We start from the raw sequence: 12,165 nt of genomic DNA on the forward strand, positions 1-12,165 counted from the left end.
AGGCTATTCTTCCAATATTTAGGCCAGAAATACTTCAGTTTTCAAGATTTAGCTTTCAGCTGGAACCGATGGCTAAAATGAAGGAGCACTTTAATGATTTAAGAAGCTATTCAGTTGTCATAAAAAAGTAATTTTGTTTCTTCCAAAGCTCCAGATTAGTATGGAGATTTTTCTGCTGAGTCTTATTTTTAAAAGGCATTATGCGCATCAAGACTGACATAGCCATAAGGAATTGTAGAAATTTTAATATCTGTTGATGTGGATGAGAAACTAAAATTTCCATATTTAAAACTGTCATTTGACTTTTAAATGGATCACATTAAATTACTGTCAGAAATGTTCAATATTTTCTCATCTATATACGATTGTTTCTTGGTAGATGAAAGCTGCAATCTGGTTTCTTTGGCTACATGGCGATTTTTTCAATTTGTCCCCAAACTTCCTACCAAGCTTGTCCCCAAAGCAAGAGGATGAGATTAAGTGATTGTGTGGTGTGTGTACTAGTGTGTGTGTGTGTGTGTGTGAGAGAAAGAGAAAGAGAGAGAGGAAGAGAGAGAGAAAGAGAGACAGAGAGAGAGAGAAATAGCAGCAGCAAGGTAAGATAATATCTCAGAAAGGTGTACTCTATTTGTTTGTTTTTGTTTTTATGAAAAAGGTATATTTTTAAAATAAGATTATTTCCCAAAACTATACGAGTTTTTTAAATGACACACATAAGGAGAATATTTAAAATAAGAAGCCCAATCATATTTTGTTCAAAGACCTTCCAGTTGCATTTTTATATATTTATAATGTAGCAATTGGGATTCAGGGAGTCAGGATTTATTTTTTTCACCCAACGTTATGAGAAAAAGTGAGAAATACATAATCCTACCTTAGCCCTCTTAGGCCAAATACAAAAAAAAGAAAAAATATATAAATAAGTTAAAACCTTTCTAATTTCTGTTCAGAATGCAGTGTTCTGTGAAAGAGATGTAGGACTTGGGGGGAAATATTATTTTTGGAGAACTGTAGAGGTAATTTGTAAATCAAAGCAGATGTTACTTATACCTTGTCTCATTTTTTTGTTACCATCCCTTTCTCCAACTGATCCAAGCATAGTTGTCAGCACATACTAGGTTTAAATATTTCTTGATTGAGGGCTTGCTAAAAGTAATAAATATCCAAATTTAATTAGCAATAAGTAATTTATCTAAATATCCAGCTAGAGAGAAGATGGAGAAGTACAATAATTCTTTCAAGAGAGGAAGGAAGGAAGGAAGGAAGGAAGGAAGGAAGGAAGGAAGGAAGGAAGGAAGGAAAGAAGGAAAGGGAAAGAAGGGAGAGGGAGGAAGAAGGAAAAATATCTCCATCTAATTAGGAAAAAAATAAACCTGGGTAGCTTCTATGTTCTTAGATTAGAGAAGGAAAATGGAAGTAAGGGAATTAACATTAATTGAACCTCTATTGTGTGCCAGATACTCTGCTAGGTTTTTGGATTTTTAAAAATTTGATCTATAGCTATTTCTATCTTCTGTCTGATGTAAGGATACTTTAGAGAAATAGAAATCAGAGAGCAGAAAAGGGAAATTATTAAGTTAATATCAGAACCTACAGAAGTCTTACCACTTACCAAATCAGAATCCTCAAGTTGTGGATAATTTTCTAGAGATTTTTGACACCAAAGCAAACTTTAAGTGTGTGATAAAACATTATTTAGTTAATTAATCATATAATTAAGCTTTGAAGTTAATAGTAAGTACAGCCTACACATTTTTCTTAAATGTTTAATTCTTTAAAAGATTATCTTTGCTAGTAACTTTTAAGGCCTGATTATTTTTATCAAGTTTTGAAAAATATACAATGTTAAAAAGAATTGTAGAGGGATATCAAAGGAAAACAGTAGGTTATAAAAGACTATGTATTCATTAAAAGCTTGATAATTCTTGCCTCTGCCTGGTAAGATATTCAGTAATTTACATTTATTTCATTTGCATATCTGTGTTTTACAATAATTATATAATGCTTGGGTAAATAAAAATCATAGTTTAAAAAAACAAATGGAATTGAGAGGCAACACAGAGAGAAAAATGGTATCCAGCTTTATTCCTTCCATAGTCTAGGGTTTTAACAAAAAGATTGAATAAAACTGCAAAAAAATCCTGAGACAAAACACACAGGGCTTTTGAGTGCAGGAGAACAGGAAAGAAGAAGATACACAAAAACAGACCAAATGTTTCAATAAACTGTCCTGCCACACTAAAAAATGGGCAGCAGCAGAGGTTGCCACATCATCTACAGGCAAAGAGGAGGAACAACCATTGGGATTATTCTAACCAGATTTTTCATGAAATCCTCTGTTTTAGCTAGCCTAAGTGTAGCAAATGTGTCTGGGCCTTTGTTTCAGAGTATTTATACTCCCTAATTTTTATAGCTCTTTCCACATCTTTACATGCAATAACGTCATTGATGATGTCATACTGGTCTTCCTCAGTTTCTACAAATACAGCCAGCTCTTTCTCACAAAATGGCATTTGCACATGTCATTCCATCTCGAACAATCCATTCTCCCATCCTCTTCAGTGTTTCTCCACAGCAAGCTCCCAGTCAGTCCCAGGTCTCAACTAACAAGTCACCTCCTCTGAGATTTTGCTTATCACCCTACTCCCGGACCTGAAGTAAGGCAGTCACACCACTATACACCCTCCACTACCCTCAACTTTGCTTCCCTAACTTAGCTCCTGCATCATTGCCTTCATAACCCTTAGCACAATTTGAAATGACTTTGTTTGTTTGTTTCTGTCTTCCTCATTGGGATGCAAAGTCCATGAGGTCAAGAACACATTTGTCATCACAGTTGTGTTTCCAGTAGACCTATAGTTGACACTCAACAAATATTTGGGAAATAAATGAATGGTCTCATAGTAACCTAGCACAGCACACAGAGCAGGAATTATTATCCCTATTTCATAGGTAAGAAAATCTCAGAGGTGCTTCAAGGACTTGCCCCAAAACACACTATCAGGAACATAACTTCGGTCTTTTTCCTCAAGTTCAAGATTTGAGTCAGCCTTCTAGCTAGGTGACACTGGGCACGTTACATAACCTCCATGTTTCTGTTTCTCCATCTGAAAAATAAGAAATAAAATAGAAACCTACTTCTCGGTTGTTACGAGGATTAAACAAGGCTTAGAATGTATTTCCATTGGGAAGTACTCAATTTCACAGAAAAATATAACAGTCTGATACCATATCACAGACCTTGATGAAGGCAATAGTATTGTACTCATAATATATATAGGATGGGTCACACTTAGGAGAATCGAGAAGTTTTGTGGCATAGGGAATTTTTTTTTAATAGTGAAAGGCTGAGATGTCAAAGGCAAATGAGCACCTCACAATTTTGCATCTGGGTGGCTGTCTACCAATCATAACCTAGGTCCCTTTTTGGAGCCCATGGAAGTTGGCTTGTTTTACAAATCTTGAAAATTCACTTATGAATATCAGAGGTTGCTAGTTATGGCCTGAACTAAGAAAAGGCTGTATTTTCTTGAGCCTTAATTTGTGGAATTACAAGACATGATTTTGCTTCATTCGGTAGCACAGGCTCCGACCACTAGAGGGAACTGCTCCATCAGTTGTATGAGACTCCAGGCTTCCGCATTCCTGTGGCTGTGACTATGGAGTATTGTTTCGCAGCAATTTCCTCAGAAACCTAATTGGTCATTGACCCAATTATGTCTCCTTCATGACTTGCAAAATATACTTTCTTGGCCTCAGAGTCATAAGGATGGAAACAAACACTCCTGTTTCTGAACCAGAGTGAGTTCTCAGAGTCTTAGTTTTCTTTCTGCAGCCTGTCTGCCTCCTAAGCAGCTGAGATTGTTTCCCTACTAAAGATGAGTGATAAGCTGACTGCACCCTCACAGATAATTCTACCAGTAATCAAGTCAGAAGGATAACCCCCTTCCCCTCTCTCCCCAAAATATTCGTTTCCAAAACACTCACTGAGTATCGCCCCAGTCATTTACCATGGGTCAAGTGGCTGCTTGGGCCCTGTGCCAACTAAGACCCTAGCCTCAAGTACATGCAGAGTAGAAAGTAATTTACGAAACTGGCATCCCCAATGAGTAAGGAAGAGCAAAAATGAATAAAATGTCTTCAGAAAGATTAAAATGTTCCAATCGGCTTGTGTGAGCAGTTTGTACTCTCAGGAATTCTCTGCTTTCCTCAGTCCTTCAAAGCTCTGTCCACAAACTTAGAAGAAACCAATATTATGGGTGAGAGGGGAGGCGACTTTAAAACACCTATAGATCATGGAAGAGAAAAAGTATCTACCTATCCTGGAAGTTTTAAGATGTATGAATCTTCAATACATATCAGAAGTTCATTAATTCCTTATTTTAAACTCATGTCTTATTCATTCATTCAGCAAAATAAAATAACTTCTACTTACCAAAACTGTTCTAAGAAGTATGTATGGGCAACAGGTAATTAGAATAAGGTAATTAAGAATAATTATTGCTGTATCACATCTTTTTACCTTTGTTAATTAACTGTTTTATTTGAGATCATTGTGGATTCACATTCAGTTGTAAGAAATAATACAGGGATCCTGTGTACCCTTTCCCCAGATTCCTCCAGTAGTAGCATCTTGCAAAACTATGGTACAATGGAACAACCAGTATATTGACATTATCCAGTCAAAATAGAGATATCTCCATCAACACAGGGATATCTCATGGTGCTCTTTTATAGAAACACACATCTCCCATCTCCTCACCCCATATCTGGTCTTAACCCCTAGTAACCACTAATCTATTCTCCATTTCTGTAATTTTGTTGTTTTGAGATTATTCTATAAGTGGAATCATGCATTATTGGTTTTTTTCACTCAGCATAATTCTCTAGAGATTCACCCAAGTTTTTGTATGTATCAATATTCCATTCCTTTTTGTTGCTGAGTAATAGTCTAGGGTATGGATGTACCATAGTTTGTTTAACTAATTATCACTGAAGGACACTTAGATTGTTTCTAGTTTTATGCATTACAAACAAAGAGCTATAAACATTCATGTACCATATTTCGTGTGAACGTAAGTTTTTATTTTTCTGCAATAAATGTCCCAGAGTATAATTGCTGGGTCATATAAGTGTTGCATATTTAATATTTTCAGAAATTGCCAAACTGTTTTTTAGAGAGGCTGTACCACTTTTATTCCCACCAGCAATGTATGAATGACCCAGTTTCTCTGCATCCTTGCTAGTTTTTGGTGTTGTCATTACTTTTTATTTTAACCATTCTGGTAGATGTCTAGTGATATCTCATTGTGGTTTTAATTTGCATTTCCCTGATTGCTAATGATCTTGAACATCTTTTCCTGTGCTTAATTGCCATCTGTATATGTTTTTCAATGAAATGTCTCTTCGTGTTTTTCACTCATTTTCTAATCAGTTGTTTTGGTGCTGGTTTTTTTAACTGAGTTTTGAGAATTCTGTAGTTCTATTAGTTCATTCGCACACTGCTAATAAAGACATACCTAAGACTGGGTAATTTATAAAAGAAAGAAGTTTAATTGACTCACAGGTCAGCATGACTGGGGAGACCTCAGAAAACTTACAATCATGGTGGAAGGGGAAGCAAACATGTCCTTCCTCACATGGTGAAGCCAAGCAAAAGGGGGAAAAGGCCCTCATAAAATGATCAGCTCTCACAAGAATTCACTCACTGTCAAGAGAACAGCATGAGAGTAACTGCCCCCATGATTAAATTACCTCCCACCGGGTCCCCCCCACAACACATGGGGATTATGGGAATTACAATTCAATATGAGATTTGGGTGGGGGCACAGCCAAACCTTATCATTCTGTCCTGTCCCCTCCCAAATCTCATGTCCTCACATTTCAAAACACAATAATACCCTTCCAACAGTCCCCCAAAGTCTTGACTCATTCCAGCATTAATTCAAAAGTCCAAGTTCAAAGTCTCATCTGAGACAAAGCAAGTCCCTTCCACCTATGAGCCTGTAAAACCAAAAGTAAGTTAGTTACTTCCTAGATGCAGTCGGGGTACAGGTATTGGGTAAATACATCTGTTCCAAATGGGAGAAACTGGCCAAAACAAAGGAACTGCAGGCCACATGCAAGTCTGAAATCTAATAGGGCAGTCATTAAACCTTAAAGTTTCAAAATGATCTCCTTTGACATCATGTTTCACATCTAGTTCACACTGATACAAGAGGTGGGCTCCCATGGCCTTGGGCAGCTCTACCCCTGTGGCTTTGCAGGATACAGTTCCCCTCCTGGCTGCTTTCACAGCTGGTATTGAGTGTCTGCGGCTTTTCCTGGCACATGATGCAAACAGTTAGTGGGTCTATTATACCATTCTCGGGTCTGGAAGATGGTGGCCCTCTTCCCACAGCTCCACTATGCACTATGCAGTGGGGACTTTGCATGGGAGCTCTATCCTCACATTTCCCTTCCACACTGCCTAGCAGAGGGTCTCCATGAGGTCTCCACCTCTGCAGCAGACTTCTGCCTGGAGATCCAGGCATTTCCATACATCCTCTGAAATCTAGACAGAGGTTCTCAAACTTCCTTTCTTGTCTTCTGCACACCAACAGGACCAACACGATGTGGAAGTAGCCAAGGCCTCCTGGGACTTGCACCCTCTGAAGCAACAGTCTGAGCTGTACCTTGGCCCCTTTTAGCCATGGCTGAAGCAGCTGGGATGCAGGGTACCAAGTCCAGAGGCTCCACACAGCAGTGGGAGGCCTGTGTGGAGTGGAATGTAATATTTTTGTAGATCCTTTGGGATTTTCTACATAGACTCTCAGGTCATTTGCAAGTAGGAGCAATTTTACTTTTTCCATCCTAATCTGTATGTGATATATTTTCTTTTCATACCTTATTGCACTGTCTAAAACTTCCACTACTATGTTGAATAAATGTGATGAGAGGGAACATCCTCACCTTGTTCCTGACATAGGGGAAAAGCATTCAATTTTTTACCATTAAATATAACATTAGCTATTGGGTTTAAGTACACGTTCTTTATCAAACTGAGGAAGTTTCCCCCCCAGTTGTATTTTTCCAAGAGTTTTTAAAATCATGGATTAAATTCAAACTGTCATATGATTTTTCTGAATCAATTAATGTGATCATGTGGTTTTTCTTCTTTAACCTGTTAACATGCTTATATTGATTGATTTTGAAATATTGAACAGCTTTGCATTCCTAGAATAAACTCCATTTGCTCATAGTGTATAATTCTTTTTTTACGTAGCTGAATCATATTTTAAGTGTTTTCAGAGAATTTCTGCATCTATATTCATGAAGGATATAGGTCCATAATTTTCTTTGTACTATCTTTGTCTAGTTTGGGTGTCAGGTTAATACTAGCTTCACAAATTAATTGAGAAATTTTTTCTTCTCTTTCATATTCTAGAAGAGATTATTTAAAATTTGTGTTAATCTTTCTTTAAATGTAGAGTTACAAATAACTCTATACATATAAATTTGGAAACAGATGAATGGATCAATTTCTTGAATAGCACAACTACACAATTAATCTAATATAAAGTAAATAATTGGAATAGCCCTATCAATATTAAAGAAATTAAATTCATAATTATAAAACACCCCAAAACATAAATCTCCAGGTCCAGATGGCTTCATGGGATAATTCTACCAAACGTTTAAAGAAAAATTAAGGCTGATTCTACACAACCTCTTCAAGAACAGAGGAGGAAAAACTTTCCAATTCATTTTATGAAGTTAATATTACCCTGTAATACATATTAGGTCTTCATCGCCCTTTCATGGCATGCAACTCCTAAAATCCTTGGAACCTCCAAAGTGCTGTGTATTTGTATGTTAGTGTTAACTCATACTTTCAGGATGGGGCTGGTTGTCAGAAAGACACAGGTAAGATTAAAGGATTGGGACTTTCAGTCCCAGCCCCCAACATCCGGAAGGGGAGAGGGGCTGAAGGTTAAGTTGATCATCATTGGCCAACGGTCTAATCAATCGTGCCTACATAATGAAACCTCCATAAAAACACCAAGAAGGCAGGGTTCAGTGAGCCTCTGAGTAGTCTGCTACATGGAGGTTCCTTGAGGGTGGTATGCCCAGGGAGAGCATGGAAGCTTCATGCTCCTTCTCATATGCCTTGCCCTATGCATCTCTTCATCTGTATCTTTTGTAGCATCCTTTATAATAAACCAGCAAATGTGTTTCCCTAAGTTCTGTGAGCCACTCCAACAAATTAATCAAACCCAAATAGGGTGTTGTGGGAACCCCAACTTGAAGCTGGTAAGTTAGAAGTTCTGGAGGCATGGACTGGTGACTGGTGTCTGGAGTGAAAGCAGTCATTATTGCAGTTCATTATTGCTAAAAATTTACCACTCATTGTTTTAGTTGTGTCCCGCATATTTTGAAATGTTGTATCTTATTTTCATTCAGTTTGTAAAAGGAAAATAAATCTCAGGACCCCAAACTCACTAAGCCAAAGGGAAAAGTCAAGCTGAAAACTGGGTTATGCAAATGTGCCCACCATTTGGTTCCTGAATAGGATAGCTACAAAGATGAAAAGCTACATACCTCCTTCCCCAAGATCTTTATCCTAAAACAGTTTGCAGAATTTCACCCTGGCAATGTAAATTGATAGCTTATTTTTACAGGTGCAGGACAAAGGACAGAACTAAAAGTCATCCCTCCACTCACCTGAAACAAACATGAATCTGATTGCTTCCTCTACCCTATTGTTTACATGATCTTACGTAAAAATGCAGATTCTCTGAGCCAGATGAAGGCATAAGTGACTATTCCTCTACTCCCCTGTCACAGGTAAATTGTATATTCCATGAAAGGCTGATCAAATACTCAAAAATGTAACCATCTGTTTTTTATATATCCACACCTTTCAAATAGTTTCCACCCCTGTCCCCAATATCTACTCTTTCCCCTTTAAATATCAAAGCCTTTGGAGAAAGGCACAGACCTGTATCCCAAGCATACATCCTTAACTTTGGCAAATAAACCTCCTAACATGATTGAGACTCACCTCAATCATTTTCATTGATTTACAAGTTCAATGTATTTTTAAAAATGTATTATCTTAACATTTTCTCTGTGACCCATTGTCTTAGTCAATTTGGGCTGCAATAACAATTATACTACAGACTGTATGACTTAAAAAACAAACATTTAATTCTCAGAATTCTGGAAGCTAGGAAGTCCAAGTTCAAGGAGGTGCTGGCAGATCCCACATCTGGTGAGGGCCACCTTCTGGTTTGCAGATGGCAGCCTCTTTGTTGTATTTTCACATGCCAGAGAGCAGAAAGGGAAGCACAAGCTCTCTCCTGTCTCTTCTCCACCCTTATGACCTAATTACTTACCAAAGGCCTCATCTCCAAACACCATCACATGGTGATTAGGCTTCAATAGACAAACCGGGAGTTAGGGGGTGGCTCACAGACACTCAGTCCACAGCACTCCTGAATTATGTGAAAGTGTGCTAGCTTCCAAGTATTTAAAGATTCACCTGTTATTTTGTTCTGCTACTAATTTTTCATTCTGTTGTGGTCATAGAACACACTTTGTATGATTTCAATCATTTTAAATTTGTCAAGGCTTGTTCTACAATACAGAGTATAATCTATCTTTGTACATATTCTATGGGACATATGGGCCCTTGCATAGAAGGTATATTCACAGTTGTTGGGTGGTGTGTTCTGTGAAAGTTAAATTAGATCCTGTTGATTAATGATATCATTGAGTTCTTCTATATTCTTGTAATTTTTGTTAATTCTTGCTACTCATTGTTTCTCTATTCCTAGAAGTCTTAGAATCTCTGCCTTAGAAGCAGGGAAGAAATTGTGAATATTCAGCCTGTTTTGTTTGTTTGTTTGTTTGTTTGTTTGTTTTTTGAGATGGTGTCTCCCTCTATCGCCCAGGCTGGAATGCAGTGGTGCAATCTTTGCTCCCTGCAACCTCCGCCTCCTAGGTTCAAGTGATTCTCTTGCCTCAGTCTCCCTAGTAGCTGGGACTACAAGTGTATACCACCACACCTGGCTAAGTTTTGTATTTTTGTAGAGATGGAGTCTCACCATGTTGGCCAGGCTGGTCTCAAACTCCTGACCTCAAGTGATCCACCCACCTCAGCCTCCCAAAGTGCTGGGATTACAGGCGTGAACCACCACACCATGCCCAACCTTCTAACTCCTTAAATTAGCTAATGATGCATATTTCAAAGACAAGAAAACAAGATCTTTTTTTTCTCATTTGCAAGAGCCAAATTTCATTGAGAGGAGGAAAAATACTTTTATAGATTTCAAAGAGTTAAACCATAGGGGATTTGAGTATAGAATGGTTAGTGTAAGACACTGAAAGACAGGATATGTGATATGATATGGATATTATATCCCACTAAACAAGATAAAGCATTCCTCCCAGACGTGAGGGAGGCGGGAGACAGACAGACATAGGTGAGTATCCAACCCCCCAGGATTGAGACCCTTAGTGAAAAGTGTAAACCTCTAGGTAGGTTTGAGGACCTGAGGACAGAAGAGTATGTTTTATACTAAGAAAAAAAGATTCATTAAAAACGAGCTTGCTGTGTGCCATAAGCCATCATAGGATAGATTCAGGGAAGTAGAAATGAAAGTATAGTATACTTAATCAGAGAGCCTTAGTGTTCCTGCCTTCATAGTAGCTCCTATCCAGCAGTTCCTGCATGCTGCAGGGGGACAGAAAACAAAGAAGGGGAGAGAATGAGGAGGGCCCAGAGTGCAAGGACCTGAAGATCAGACAGCATGGCTACACCTAAGGGTACCAGCAGCAGAGGCTGGTGCAAGTCAGATGGATGAGCAGGGACTGGCAATACAAGCAGAAAACGACCAGCACGATGACATACTCAAGTAGAGGCTAATGCCGGCCAGCTCACCACTCTTGCCAAGCTACTGTATAAGTTTCCACTTGTACCCAGAAGCCATAATAAGTGGTATACACAGGAGACAGGGAAATAATGCACGAAAGAGGGTGGTTCCCAGCAAAGGCCCTACTTTCAAGTAAGCCTGGAAACCCACAGGCCTAGATGAGAACAGGCATTCCTGTTTTTGTGCCCAAAAGTTGCCTTTTGGCCCACCATGCACCCCTATCCTGTACACATATAAACCCCAAACCCCAGGCTCCACAAGCCAATGAACAGAAGAGCAGAAGAACAGAAGAACAGCATGGCAGAAAGAAAAAAAAAAGGAGCATCTGAATGCCAAGAGGAGATCAGCTGGGAACGGTCGGAGAGGAGATCAGACGCCGCACACCCAAACTTCAGGGGAAGATCATCTTCTCACTTCATCCGCCTTCCAGCTCCCCATCCATCCCACTGAGAGCCACCTCCACCACTCAGCAAAACCCCTACACTCATCCTTCAGGTTTATGTATGACTTGATTCTTCCCAGACACCAGACAAGACCTAGGTACCAAGAGGGCACTGAGCTGGTTAACACTTAAGCCATCCGTGGACAGCAAGGCTAAAAGAGCGCACTGTAACACATGCCCACTTGGGCTTTGGAAGTCACAGGATCCCACCCATAGATGCTGCCATGGAGCCTGGGCCTAGGGACGCTCGCTACGGCTCCTGCACCTGCCCATCTGCATGCTCCCCCTCCTGTAAGGAGTTTGAGCATGCACAGTGGCCAAACAGACGAGCTACACCCCTGTCGCATGTCCTACTAGCGGGGTCAGGGAACTGTCCCATTTCATCAGCAGTAAAGCAGCACAAAAAGGAGGAGGGGAACATCCAGGAGAGTAGAGGCAAGGAGTTAGAGGAGCCCTTGAGAGAAAAGAACACCTCTGACAACCTGAATTTTCAATCAACAGAATTTAAATTCTGGGTAATTACACCAAAAAGCTAAATTCTAAACTAGAAGAAAATCAAAGTGACAAAGTTAGTTTGTTTGTTGTTTGTTTACTTGATTTGATCTCTTTTCTCTCTCTCTCTCTCTCTCTCTCTCTCTCTCTCTCTCACTGTTATTGAAATAGGGGCTATTTGAATTCAACTGTAGAGGTGTCAAAAAAAAGAATCACGTGTTTATATGTGTGAAGTTTGCAGGGTATATAACGACCCTGCTTAAAGTTTTGGTCCCGGAAGGGTCTTCAAAGGGCATTTAATTCACATTGTATTGA

This window comes from Macaca fascicularis, chromosome 14 (genome assembly GCF_037993035.2).
Source record: "Macaca fascicularis isolate 582-1 chromosome 14, T2T-MFA8v1.1".
Classification (NCBI taxonomy): Eukaryota; Metazoa; Chordata; class Mammalia; order Primates; family Cercopithecidae; genus Macaca; species Macaca fascicularis.